Here is a 15,211-nt window from a genome sequence, read left to right on the forward strand (position 1 = left end):
GCACTGTTACAGGTATTGAATGAGATGTTAAACTGAGGCCCTATCTGCTCTCCCAGGTGAATGGAAAAGATCCCATGGCACTATTTCAAAAAAGAGCAAGAGAATTATCCTTGGTGTCTTGTGTTAAAACTTAGATAATTAGGCGGTGAAAGATAGAATCCTACAGCCTAGTCTTTATATATAAAAGTTTATATTTACAGAAGCACACATTGCATATTGTGCACTTCCAACCAACAATTCCTCTTCCAGTCGGCTTCTATTAATGTGAACACAAGTCAATCCCCAAATAATACCCTGAATATAGTTAATACCCAACTGATAAAGAGTTAAAATCTTGGCCAATATTTATCCCTCAATCCACATCACTAAAAATAGATTATCTGGTAATATCAAATTGCTATTTGTGGGAGCTTGTTGTGTGCAAAGTGGCTGCTGTGTCTCCTACATTACAACAGTGACTACACTTCAAAAATACTTAATTGGCTGTAAAGTGCTATGGGACATCCTGAGGGTATGAGGCTGTGCAGTGTAAGTGCAAATCTTTCTTTTTTCTGTCAGTTGGACTGGAATGCAGCCAGGGTGCAGATGACAGGTAAGACCGACATCACGGGGGTGGGGGTTTCGGACATTATGGCAGGAATCAGACATTGTGGGGAAAATCGAACACCGATGTTGGGTGGGGGGGGGGGGAGGGGGGGCGGGTAGGGGGTGGGTGGGGATTGAATATCAGCTGTGTTGGGGGTAGGCCAGCAACTGGAGGAAGGGCGGGGTGTGGTTTTGGCGGTGGGGTTCTGCTGTTCATGGAGCGTTTAAAAAGTAAGTTTGGTGACTAAGGAAGGAAGCACTTCTTGTTCTCCTGGCCCATAAGCAGTGCAATAAAGGCACGTATATCATCTTTCCTCCTCTCAGACAAAATATGTCCTGGGAAACCTGGCATGCAGAAGTTAAATAGAAAACTTTAGTTAAAATGGCAGTGTACCATCCTTAAAATATTTTAGTGAACAACTCCAGAGAGCGGATTGGTTATCTGCCACCTGACCGACCTCCATTAAAACCAGATGCAGAAGCCAGGAAGGTGGACTCACAGTTGGCTTACCCATTACTTTTACTTTTAACTATTACGTAAAACTGGTTCGCAGTAGCACCCAATTCTCAGTGTGGCTCAACAGCGACATAAATGGCAGTTGTGGGAAATTATCACAAGGGTGAGCTCTTCTGGGTTTAAGGTGAAATAACAGCATTAGAATAGCTCTGAGAGAACTACACCTACACTTAACTTGTGCTGTATCTGACTCAGCCATGTTCAGATTGATTTGTTCCCAGCAATGACATCAACTATTTTGATGACCACACCACAAATGATAGTGGGAAAATTGTGAAGCAATACTGCAAAGATAAACATAAGGCTGAATCTTGACAGGAAGGCTGCATTGGCATGAGTCGGAGATTTTGTCAGGAAACTCAGAAGTTTGGGTTTTCACGCATCCAGTGGAGTTTTGACTCCACAGCATGCATAGTTTTGGTTCAATAGATTCCTTGCCCAGACATTAGTCAGATTTGACAGGCTTGGCTTCCAGTAAGGAGGGGAGCACTCCAGACCACACTGCAGCCCCAGATAAGTCACCTGCTGCTGCTAGTGGCGGCATGATGGGGAATGCAACCCTGGAAGGGGGATCCAATCCCTGACCCGGTTGGGGGGGGTGCGGTGTGGGGTCTGATCCTTGACTGAGGTGGGTGGTCTAGTGGGTGGTGAGGCTTGGGGGAGCAGGGGGAAGCACCTAGCTTCTCCCCAAAATTGTCCACACCTCCCTTCAGCTGCCAAGTTTCCCGAAGCCTTGAAAACCCGAACAGCCACGGTTAAACCTGCAAACTAGGTTAAGCCAGAAGCTGCCAGTCTCATAAAAAAATTTAATTGGCCAACCTGCCTTCTACCCGCCCCCTCTTCTGTCTCCATTAAACTTGCAAGTTGTAGGCGGGCGGAGGTCAGGTTTGGCATTTTTAAAGCTTTAACCTCACTTGACCTGCACCCATCTGTTTTTGTGAGTTAAGATTCAGCCCATAGAATCATGCAAATTTTGTGGCAGTTTCTCTCTGTGTTTCCTGGAACATTTCTGTTATTATTCTGGGACTAAACATTATTCTGGGATTAGATCATAAAGGTGTACTCTGGAATAATACCTTGCAGTGCAGATGCTATTGTTACAAAGCAGCAAAACCTTAACATCTTTTAATTTTACAGCTGGAACAAAAGAGCTTTCAGTCTCACTCTAACAGGAGGTGCATTTCTCTCAGAAACAAAATTCAAAACAATCGTTTTGCAATAACAAAATAAATCACCCAATTTTTCCATTTACAGCTTTGCAATTTTGACTACATGCTTATTTGGATTAAGCTGTGGGCACTTACATATGAGTAATGTGACAAGAAAATGAGAATGAAATGTGCATACGCAGATAATAGTTTTGCTTAAAAAAAGGCAACAGGTGCAAACTGACAATAAAAGGTGATCGAAAAAGGAACAAGGCTCCTGTGAAAATAGGGATGTGCGATTAAAGAATAAGTGATCATAAACTCAAGATGTATCCATTTCAATTGATACTGCTCTAACAGCAGTCTGTTTTTTTTTTATTTGTGAGTACAATTTGAATGATCTTTCCTTGTAGCATTGTGGTAAGTCCTCCCGAGCTATATCCACCCTGTACAAACTTGATACCGCTTTGATAGCTGTAGACTGAAACTTTGTCAAATTCCATATTTATGATCTTTTGGTGTTAGCAGCACAAAGGAGAATGAGTGACTGGTGGTTTGGGAGAGAGATGCTTTCTGATTGGACCAGTTTTCACTGTGGTATTCTGCTGAAGACATGTCCTTTCTCCTACCCATGGGAAGGGACAGACAATCCATCGGCGAGTTCTGTCAGCTCAGTGAAATGTATTTTCAAAGTTGGATTCAGACTATTAAAATTGCTCTCTTGATGGATACTGGGGCACTGAGCCATGCAGATCAAGAAGATTCTTAGATTAATTCATCAGACTACGTTGAGTTAGTCATCCTCAGTTAGGTCATCAATTGGGGGCACTAGAAATGGCCATAGCTAGGAAAAAAAAAGTCAGCCAGGCATCTGCTCCTGATTGATATCTATTGACCCCTGCTGAAAGTATGTGCAACTCAACATCAGGTCAGCTTAGTAGTGATGCGTTCTGTTAGCTACATCTGTGTTAGAGGATTATCACCATCCCCAATATCATAACCCAAAACTGGTTGCCTCTTTCAAGGGGTAGATCAGAGAAATATTGTGTGTGTGTGTGTGTGTGTGCATATTATATCTATGTACAATATATGTGTATCAATATATACACATGTCAGTGCTTATGTGGGTGCATGTGTCTTCATGGACGTGGAAAGAATCTAAATTCAGATTTGTCATATAATGTGTTGATTCACATTCAGTCCAATCAACTAGGAAAATCCTGGCACAGGGAAAATCTAGCAATTTTTAGCAGCTTCAGTCAGATGGTAGGGATTCAGTCCACTATTTTCCTTTCATAACTGTTTTCTTAGAACATCATTATCCTCTTTTTAACAAAACTGTTTCACTCCTAATAGGGTTTAACAAGGTTTCTAGTGTCATGCAGGCTCCCACCTGCCAAGAATGAGGCATATTAATTTCGCCACATGGACATTAAATTTCAAATTGTTGCTGGGAAGAAGAGAAGGCCTGTTACAAGGACTGCCAGACCTTGGCTGGAAAAAAAAATACATACTAACAGAAATTGAACGCATCAGAAATTGAAGGCAGGGAAGCGCATTCCATTCCCTGCTATGATGATACAATACACAGAGCCAAGATGTGGTCAGACCAGTTAGTCACAGGACTAACCTTCTTGGCAACCTGGGTGTTTCTGTATTGGACAGTTTGAACTGAGAGCCTGCAGGAAGCTGTTTGCTCCTGGATTGAAAAGACCTCTCCTGTCTGCTCCCATATCTTTCTCACAGAACTCCAAAACCCACTGAAGATGCATGAACTCCAAGATCGAAAAGTCTTCTACAGTGAACAAGGTTTAAGAAGAATACTGGGCCCCAGCAAAAAGCAAGATCTACCTACAATCAATGAGCCTACAGTGAGCTCAAAGAACCGTAACAACAACTCTTCAGCCATTCCTCAAACCTTTCCTCTTTATTTTTCTTCTGCTCTTTTCTGTTTCTTGCATGTATGCATACTAGCATGGGCGCGTCGTGTATCTGTAGGCATTAACCGAATTAGAGTTTAAGTTTAATTTCAATAAATTTCAACTTTTCTTCTTTAAACCTAAGCAAGCCTGTTTGTGCTGGTTTCTTTGCCTTATAATTGGAAAGCGGTGAACAAGGATTCACCAAGGGGGAGCTGAACACACGGGTGTTTAAAAATTAAACCCTGTTACAGTAAGACCAGGTGAAGGCTGAAAAGGAACCCTACACCTCTTTCTCACCTGGTTGTAACACTATGAAGACCTGCTGCTATAATCAAGGTTCAATAATAATACCAGAATTCACATGAAGACACTAAGTGGAGCTGGTTGTATAAACTTCTGGTGATTAGCAGAGAAGCTTATTATCCAAGCCAATAAAGTTATAGCTTAATCACTCGTGGCTGACATCATGACTGTCACTTATTCCCTTGCACAAGCGTTCCTGATATATAATACTCAGATGTTAAAAGCATAAGACAAGGCAGGCTTCTATCTCACGACACTCCAAAACGACCATGTTTACATTGGAAAGCCTGTTGCACAAAGACATAAAGAAGTTTGATTATTAACCCTTAACTCCCAAGATGTTCAACATACAACTCTCCAGGATATCCAACAATAAACAGAGGCAAGCTGTAGCAGTATCAGCCACCTTCAAGGAACTGATTTATATTAATGCAGGAATGGGCCTCATATTAGATTGCCTTCTTAGCTGGAGAATGGTGCAAAACATGGAAGTATTTGAATGAGGGTGAGAAAAGATGTCTGAATAAAATAATATTCCAAGTGGCTTTCACATGTCATCTATTTCAGTTTATATTGATGGCTATACTGATGTTTATGCTGAGGACCTCAACTCACCCAATTTATTTTCTTCTTCATATTTTGTTTAAATTTAATTCCTCTTGTTTAGGTCTGCATTCCATGACCTCGAGAGGCCCCCCTGTTCCCAGCTAATGATACTCCATAAGCAGGTGCTCGGAGGCATCCAACAACTCACCATCGCGTCAATTTGACATTTGGGTAGCTGACGGGAGTGCAGCTGCTGACCACCCATCCTGGCAATGAACAACCAGGCATGATTTTCAGTCCTGGGCCTCATTTACATCAAACTGGCAAGCTGCGGGGTACCGAAGATGCATCTAAACAGTTTGTTGGATTAAGTCTGGTCAGTATCAGGACTCACCATTCAGCACTAAAATAACTGCTAGTGGTTGAGGGTGGGGGTGAGATTTTGGGGCGACAATAGCCCGGATTATTTTTGTAGGGCCCGGAGGAACAGTCCTGCTCCTCTGAGCCCCACAAAAAATCATTTCAAACTTACTTTAGCTGGGATAAGTACAAGAAATGCTGGAAATACTCAACAGGTCTGGCAGCATCTGTGGAGAGAGAAGCAGAGTTAACGTTTCAGGTCAGTAACCCTACTTCACAACTGAAGTTCTGATGAAGGGTCACTGACCTGAAACGTTAACTCTGCTTCTCTCTCCACAGATGCTGCCAGACCTGCTGAGTATTTCCAGCATTTCTTGTTTTTATTTCAGATTTACAACATTCGCAGTATTTTGCTTTTACTTTAGCTGGGTCTTTTCACCTCTGTCGCTTGTGGGAATGATTGGAAAGTGCACAACACAAAGTGCAATCAATTTTCTCGTAAAATGGCAATCAGGGCCCTACCTATGTAACAGGACTCTGATTTACAGAGAAAAAGATGCCTAGTGAAACAGGCAGGTGATTTGACACCCATCGATAGGCCCCTTTCAAAGTGACGGCTGCTGCAATGGAAACACAAACAGGGCAATAAGTAAGGTATCACCATATTAGTTGTGTTATCACCCTGTTTGTGCCAATCAGGGCAAGTTAACATCGGCCTCCATGTTTCTTATTAATTGCAAAACAGGTGAGACTCGAGAATTGACTTCCAAAACAGTTGTCATGAGATATTATTCTAAATGTTTTGTGTTGGTTGCAGATCTGTTTGTCTGTCTCTTTAAACATTCACTGTCTATACTGTCATATCATGATTGATAGTCCATTGCAAACCTGCCTGATTATCCCATCAGGGTAGCTGACAATGTACAGTTGAACATTCAGACTTAATCACCATTTTCAGAAGCAGATCAACCAGCACCTGACCAATTTAAACGACTGAATTGAATGGTAAGTGCAAGAGCTGAGTAATAGGGAAGGAGGTAGTTTTATAGGTGCAGCAGGAACACAAACCCAGAAAGGGATTTGTAAATCAGAACAAGAATTTTCAAATCAGCCAGCTGGGGGATTGAAACGAAGTGGGCATTGGCGAGCACTGGGATGATGGGTGACTGGGACTTAGTTCCAAAGAGGATGTTGATGGCAGAGTTCTAGTTGGAGGTTGTGGACTCAGGACATCATTAGAAAAACTGAGCCTGGAGGGAACAAAGGAGTGAAAGCCTTGATTTAATGTCTTTTCTAAAAAACAGATTACGACAGAATAGGTTATGATTAAGAAGGGAAATCAGGCAATACATTTTCAACTAAAAGATGATCAAATTATGGAATATATTACCAGAGAAATGAGATCAAGAGACAATTGGATAATACACACAAAATTGTGCAGATGCTGGAAATCTGAAATACAAACAGACAATTGGATGAGTTGTTCGAGAGACAAGGAAGTGAAGAGTATGCTGAGAAAGTAAATAGATTCTGTTTATTTATGTCTAATGGCATTCTCCATTTCTAAAAATTCTACGGTCTTAAAAACATGCAGGACCTAAGCAGGTGTAATACTGACTCAAACTCTCATTGCTGGGTTCAAGTTGTCTGTTGCTATGACTGACTTTATTTAAGTTGCATGATGCACAAGACATTTGAATGAGATACAGTGCAAAAATTCCAGCTAAGCAGTTGAGAAAAAATATTGTTTGTAAATAAAAAGAGTCCAAAAGATTTTTTTTCCTTTCTTTATAAGTTGCTGGTTTGTGCATGACTCTTTTTTTTACCATGCATAATTCAAATATATATGTGTGCAAGGTTGAAACTTTGGGCTGACTTTTTTCAGCCCGTCAAGGGTCCCAGGGTGGCATCACCGCTCGTCATGTGTGTGGCCGGCCGATAGTGATCACGCGACGCCGGTCCATTTGAATGTAGGAGGCGCGGGGCCTGTCCTATTGGATGGCATTGTCAGCAGAGATGAACGCAGGTGCTGATGCCATATTGAAAATACTGCCAGCCCTGCTTAAACTGCTGCTTAGCTGAGTGACTTTGCAGCTGCTTTGCATTTGTGCTGCTCTGCGGCTGACCAACATCCCCCGCCCCCCCACCCCCACCAGGAGTCCCTGTGCTGCTGTGCTGTTGACGAAGGTCACATAAGCCCACAAGCTGACCGGTAGCCAAGAGGGTGTCAGGCAGATGACATCGGATGGCCCCACGGTTTAGGATTCTCCTGTATGGGAAAGGCAGGATCTCCTCTTCCCAAGGGGTGGCAGGAAGAGACCCTCCTGCCTTACCAATCAAGCCTGGTCGGAGATTGCAGAGGAGGTCAGCAGCTGTGGGGTTACCTTCCAAAACTGGGTCAATGCCTGGCCCATGCTGAGCCCCCGCTTGATGACGAGCCTTTGGTGTCGGCAGCACAGAACATGCTGGAGTTGCAGGCAGAGGTAAGGGAACATCTGGCGGAGCTGACAGAGGCCATGCGCAATCCTACACAGACAATGGAGGAGTTCACCCATGACATGAGTGCTGCCATGTCTCAGGCATGTGAGCGCATGATTTCCTCTATCAAGAGGTTGGCGACCCTCCTGGAGAGCCAGATCCCAGAAACGTGCACAGGCCTGCACTCCATCGCCTTGGCCATGATCTCAACACAGCAGTGGAAAAGCGATGCGGGGAACAAGCCAGCCAATGTCTTCTCCAAGTCCTCGTGTGTCTATGTTCAGCAGGTAGGTTCAAGTGAGCCTTGAAAGAGAGGAGGAGAGGCTGACCTCCTCATCTGGGGCTTCTCTCAGTTCGCTCTGAGTGTGGACAGTGGCTCCTCAGCCGTGAGCCCAGCTCCAGTAGCTGCCACGACTGTGGAGACGTCTGCACCTGTGCAGGAACCCCTTAACCAGCTGGAGCCCTCCAGGCCTCAGACAGTCAGAGGACAGCTGCCAAAGTCATCCCAGGCCACAGGGTTGCCCGTTCAGCAGCCTGCCTCCACTCAGCTGCCAGAGCAGGGGAACAACTTCATAGAAGCTTATGGAAGCGAGTGAAGCAGAGCACCTAGACACACTTGGGCTTTCACAGGTGTGTTCACCTAGGTCTTGTTATTGGATATTGTAAACATTTAAATAAATGGAGGTCACTTACATTGTTGAGAATCTCTCATGCTTTTCTTGCTGTCCTATCAGATGTCACCTTCAGGCTTGCTCCCTCAATAGGCTGCCAATGCAGGGGCAGGCCACGTATAGTCACCTTCTCAACTCTGTGCAGGCGTCTGGTAAGCCCAGACATAAGGCTCGGGATTGCGATGGGAAAGAGGCGACATGTAGAATACAGTGAGGTGAATCTTTAAGGAGTTCCCTTGGAATGGGCATCATGGTGGCAGGTATGTATGAGATTGTCGCAAGCCTCCCTTGCTGGGCTTCATCATCCTGCACTGCCTGCTCGGCATCCTCCTCCACATCCTCCTTGTCGGATGAGGAGTGGCAGTCAATCTGTCTTCTTGATGCAAGGCTTCCACCCCTGCAGCTAGATTGTGCAGAGCATAGCAGACCACCACGATACACGAGACCCTTGCTGGGACATACTGCAGGGCTCCATCGAATCGATTTAGGCAACAGACTGTGATCTTCAGCAGCCCAATGGCCTGCTCAATGGCCATTTGGGTGGACCCCTGGCAGGTGTTGTACCTCTCCTATGTTGCAGTGCAAGGGTTCCTCACATGCATCAGTAGCCATCTCTTCAATGGATGGCCCTTGTCCCCAAGAATCCATCCCAGAAGGTGATGGGGTGGGGGGCCAGAAAAGTTGTGACACCTGGTACTGTCGAAGTATGTAGGCATCATGGCTGCTTCTTGGGAAGTGGACACACACCTGCAGGAAATGCTTTTGGTGGTTGCAGACCAGTTGAACATTGAATGGAAACCCTTCCTGTTGATAAAGGCTGCTGGCTGCTCCATGGGAGCCTTGATGGCCACATGCATGCAATTGATGACACATTACACCTGGGGAAATCTAGTGATGGCCCCGAATCCATTGGCCCTCTCTGCCTGACTGTCAGGATTGGCCCTCTTGAACAGGGCATTGGTCACCTCCTTGATGACACAGTGGGCAGCTGCCTGGGACACCTCACAGATGTCCCCAGTGGATCCCTGGAAAGAGCCTGATGTGTAAGAATTGAGTGCCACAGTGATCTTCAGGCCCACAGGCATTGGATGTCCACCAAAGCCCATGGTTCACAGCTCATCCTGCAGCATGGTGCATAAGTAGGTGAGAGCCTCCCTGGAAAGCTGTAGAGTTTGCTGACACTGCTTGTCATGCTAGGCCCCCACCTGCCAAGAATGAGGCACATTAATTTTGTCATGAATATTGATTTTAAACTGTTACTGGAGTTAGGAAAGGACTTGTTAAACAGATCAGCCATGACTGGAAAAGATATTTGCATATTGACAGATGGTGTTTGGAAGGACAAAGCAGCCATTCCCTGACATTCAACCCACAATGGACTTTTGATCACCAGACATTGAAGGTGGGGGAGCTCACATTCCAGATTGACTGTGAAGATGGTCAAATACACAAACAGACATGGTCAAACCAGCTAGTCACATGACTAACCTGCTGAGCAACCTGAGTTTTTTGAATTTGTACAAACAGTTTGGGCAGAAAGCTGTTTGCTCCTGGGCTGAGAAGATCTCTCTTTTGTCTGCTCCCATCTCTGTCTCACAAGCCTCTGAATCCACTGAAGACACATGAACCCCAAAAGAGAAAAATCTCCTCCAGCAAACAAGGCTTAAGAAGAATACTAGGCCCCAATGAAAAGCAAGATCTACCTACAATCAAGGACTCTACAGTGAGCTTGAAGAACTGTAACAACAACTCTTCAGATATTGCCTCAAATCTTTCCACTTTATTTTTCTTCTGCTCTTTTCTGTCTCTATTTGCATATGTGTATCGCATATGCATGCTAATGTGGGGTGCGGCATGTACTGATTTAGAGTTTAAGTTTAATAAATTTCAACTTTTCTTCTTTAGACCTAAGAAAGCCTGTTTGTGCTGGTTTCTTTGCCTTATAATTGGAAAACGGTGAACAAGGGTTCAGCAAGGGGGAGCTAAAAACATGGTGTATTTTAAGTTAAACCCTGTTACAGTAAGACCAGGTGAAGACTGAAAGGGAACCCTTGACCTCTTTCTTACCTGGTCGTAACACTGCCGCTCGGACATCTAGAGGTAACTGAGGCGAGTCCAGTACATTCTCTGCTGCAGATAATCCCTTCTTGGCGTGGCTGGCTGCTGTGGATCACCTCGTCAATCTTCACCAGCTTGACAACCGCTGCATGGCCCTGCCTCCCTCTGAGGCTGTGCAGTGCAGCACAGGTATCTTGCAAAGACTGGGTGTATGCCACCTATTCCAGCTGGTTGTTTCCCCTCCTGTGCGCTGTCCCTGGAGAGATGACCTTGCCTTTGGAGCCTTCCCCCTTGCCACTCCTCTCTAATCATGGGTTAATGCCCCTCTGCTCCCACCCTTGCTGTGAGGACTGCACCCTCTCTGCACTCACCCTTGCCTCGAGGGTTGCACCCCCTCTGGACCCACCCTTGCCATGAGGATTGCACCTCCTGTGCACCCAGCTTTGCCCTTTGCCATGTGGGCTGCACTCCTTTTGTGCCCCACCTTGCCTCAAGGGCTGCACTGCTGTTGGGTAATGGCTGCCGCACCACCCCCGTTCCATTTCCTGGATTCATTCAACACTCCCCATGGCCACCTTCCCATCGCAGTACTGTGGCCTCGCCTCGGTGCCACCACCTTTAAATGGCCAAGGATCTGAAGGCATGCAATCCCTGTGCACCGGTCACTAAATAAGAAAACCTCCTGTAAATCTGAGTCAGGCCGATGCAAATACATGGTAAATACCTTTTCAGCAATTATAACTGCAGTCCCGCTGTGTCGTAGAGGCGACGCTGCCTTGGACCTTTCCCACTGATGACAAAATCCGAAGCCAAAGTCATGACGTCAGGTTTCTGACCGAGCGCCTCCCCTCCCAATTTTTGGCCCCCCCTACTCCTCCACTCCTGCTTCTACTGGCCAAATAAAATCTAGCCCTTTGTGTGCAAATGTGGTGCAAAGTGCCCAAAGTAATATACATTTTTTTGGATCTGCATAATGCAAATAAATAACTACTAAATTTAAAGGGAAATGAAAAGTCAAGGAAAGGAAGAAAGGTTCATGGAAGAATACCTCAGTGACAGGGAAGTGGAAATCATTGTATGTTCAGCCAGTGAAATGAAGGAGAATGTTTGGCTCTAAGAAAAACTCACCTCGAGCAATGGAACAGTCGCAACTTTTTGTGGTACCTCTAAAGTTAAGTGGGATTTAGACAGTATCTGGAGATCAGATAATACAAACTGAGCAGTCATTCAAGGTCACAAGATGTGGTCTGAATTCCCAGGAATCAATAGTGCTGGTGAAGGAGCAAACTTTTAGTTTAGTTTAGTTTAGAGATACAGCACTGAAACAGGCTCTTCGGCCCACCGAGTCTGTGCCGACCATCAACCACCCATTTATACTAATCCTACACTAATTCCATATTCTTACCACATCCCCACCTGTCCCTATATTTTCCCTACCACCTACCTATACTAGGGGCAATTGCTAATGGCCAATTTACCTATCAACCTGCAAGTCTTTAGCATGTGGGAGGAAACCAGAGCACCCGGAGGAAACCCACGCAGACACAGGGAGAACTTGCAAACTCCACACAGGCAGTACCCAGAATTGAACCTGGGTCGCTGGAGTTATGAGGCTGCGGTGCTCACCACTACACCACTACTCTGCACATTTCACTTGATGCTAGGTTGGATAGGGCAGTAGATTTTTTTTTTAAGAAACGGCATCTAAATGACCACAAGGTAAGATGGCATTTGCCCTTCCTTTAACACTTTGTCTCTTCAAAACTTTATTTAAGGGAATGACTTAAATTTTATTTGCATCATATAGCATATCTCAGAAATGCCTCAAATTCCTTAAAAACACATAATTATTTTGAAGTACAATGACTCTCTTGTCATGCAGGCAACCATAGCTTCCATTTGAGCATAAAAAGATCCCACAAACAGCAAGCAAATGAATGAGCAGTAAATCTGTTTTTGGGGATATGGGTCAAGGAAAGATTGTTAACTAGGTGATGGGGAGAATACTCTGTTCTTTTTGAAATATGCTATGGGAACTGATCTACCAGAACAACAAACTGGTTCACAGTGTAATGGCTCACTTGAAGGATGGCACCTGAAATAACCTATCACTTCATTCAGGTGTCCATTATTTGAACTCAGGTGAGAAGATGGAAGACCATAAACCATTTTTTAACAACACATTGCTTTCTGAATCAACTGAACATAATACTATATGAAACTATTATGCACATTATTATGAAACTAACGCATAATTTAGAAGTGGTAATCATAAATCGACAGATCTTGTGCAATCCATTTCCCCTTTACCTGTGGCCTTTGTTAAATTTCTTAACCATTCATGGCTCTCAGCTTCCTTTATCCAAAGTTTTAATGTATATAATCTCCGTAGATTCCCCCATCTTTTTCCTGTGGGAAAGTATCCGTCATCCAACTGCCAAGAATGGCGTTTTGAAAATTAGGAAATTGGTTTGTGGGAGAATGCAGGCACAGTACATCACTTCATGGAGTGGAAGGTCAGGGCATTACTAAATCATCTTGACCAAGATCAGGAATGTGCCCTCAACAAAAAGTTAATGAATAATAAAGTAAATTCACGGTGCCCGCACGCTTAGCAGGCAGTCATGCTCAAAAGGGAGCACAGCTCAGAGCAATATTGTAGGCTTATCTACAAACACAAACTTGCTTCAAGTATGGCTTCTCATTGCAGATTCAGGATTGGTGAATTCATCCCAATATGTAATGGAAAAGGGCAGATTATTATGACCACTGCATTCATTCTTCAACAACATGTCCTATTAGATATTTATTGAAGACAACACATAGGTTGAGGCAATTGAACAAAACACACAGACTCATTTGCAAAGCTATAAAATGTCTTAACTGGGGATCTCATAAAACTCATGCTCAGCTTTGCTATTTGTGCACAATAACTCCATATTTAGCGAATAGTCATTTAAAGAATGTACTGAAGCAGTTTCCAACATAGTAAGAATATTTGTTTCTTACTGCAGGTATGCTATCTCAACCACTACAACAAGCACATCATCCACACTCCAGCCTTCTCAGGCATTTCAGGTAACCCAATGACTCCTTCAGATATGACAACTGAATCTTTGTCCCTCGAATTCGAAGGAGAGGTTAGTTGCTGTAGTCAGGAGTAAAAACTGCTCAGTGAGGGAAGGGTTAGCATGAACTTCTTCCCTCTACAGTGAGAGGAGGCCAAGAAGGACTTCTTAGGAACAAAGGAGGAGAAATTCATTCAGTGGGGTGATGCAGACTTACCTCAAATGACTGGGCTGGGCAGGCAGCACCATGGGTCATGGCATTCTTCAATATCAAAGCAAGCCACACAGGTAGCGGCCTGCGGTGTTGCCTGCCCCCGGAGAATCAACCATAAGCGGCACTATGCAAAAGAATTCGGTGAGGAGGGAGTGAGGAGCTCCTTTCGTTTCCTAACTGTCCTCAGAGTGAGGGGAGCTGAGAGTCTCCAAAGAGCACAGCTGACTGGTGAGTAAGTCCTGGTGGGTATTTTTCAAAGTGGATTGAATTGTAAGTCATTGTTTTAGTAAGACTTAGTTGTTTTAAAAAAAATTATAATCTTCTAAAGTTTTAAATGGAAAGGGTTTAGTCATGGTAGGAGAGCTTGAAGCCATGGTTTGCTCCTCTTGCTGGATGTGGGAATCTGCAACATTTCCAGTCCCCGGGACCAGCATGTGTGCAGGAAGTGTGTCCAGCTGCAGCTCCTGGAATCTCAGGCTTCAGAGCTGGAACGGCGGCTGGAAACACTGTGGAGCATCCGCGAGTCTGAGAGCATTGTGGATAGCACATATAGAGAAGTGGTCACACAGCAGCTGAAGGGACTTGAGGAAGGAAGGGAATGGGTGACCACCAGGCAGTCCAAGAGAATCAGGCAGGTAGTTCAGGAGTCCCCTGGGGTCCCACTTTCAAATCGGTATTCCATTTTGGAGGCTGACGAGGCTGGTTCCTCCAGGGAATGTGGACAGAGCCAAGCTTCTGGCACCGCAAGCAGCCTGTCTGCACCGGAAGGGGGAAAGAGAGGAAGAGCAATAGTAATAAGGGATTCTATAGTCAGGGGAACAGATAGGCGCTACTGTGGCCGTGAACGTGACTCCAGGATGGTGTGTTGCCTCCCTGGTGCCAGGGTCCGGGATGTTACTGAATGGCTGCAGGGCATCCTGAAGGGGGAGGGTGATAAGGCAGAGGTCATGGTACATGTTGGTACCAATGACATAGGTAGAAAGAGGGATGAGGTCTTGCATCAAGAATTCAGGGAGTTAGGCAGTAGACTAAAAAGCAGGACCTCTCGGGTTGTAATCTCTGGATTACTCCCAGTGCCATGTGCTAGCAAGTATAGAAATAGGAGAGTAGCACAGATGAATGCGTGGCTTAAGAGTTGGTGCAGGAGGGAGGGTTTTAGATTCCTGGACCACTGGGACCGTTTCTGGGGAAGGTGGGACCTGTACAAGTGGGACGGTCTACATCTGAACCAGAGGGAAATCCTTGCTGGCGGGTTTGCTAGTGCTGTTGGGAGGAGTTTAAACTAATTTAGCAGGGGGAGGGGATGCAGATTCCTAGCAGAATAGGGACACAGCTAAACAC

Source organism: Heterodontus francisci, chromosome 32 (genome assembly GCF_036365525.1).
Source record: "Heterodontus francisci isolate sHetFra1 chromosome 32, sHetFra1.hap1, whole genome shotgun sequence".
NCBI lineage: Eukaryota > Metazoa > Chordata > Chondrichthyes > Heterodontiformes > Heterodontidae > Heterodontus > Heterodontus francisci.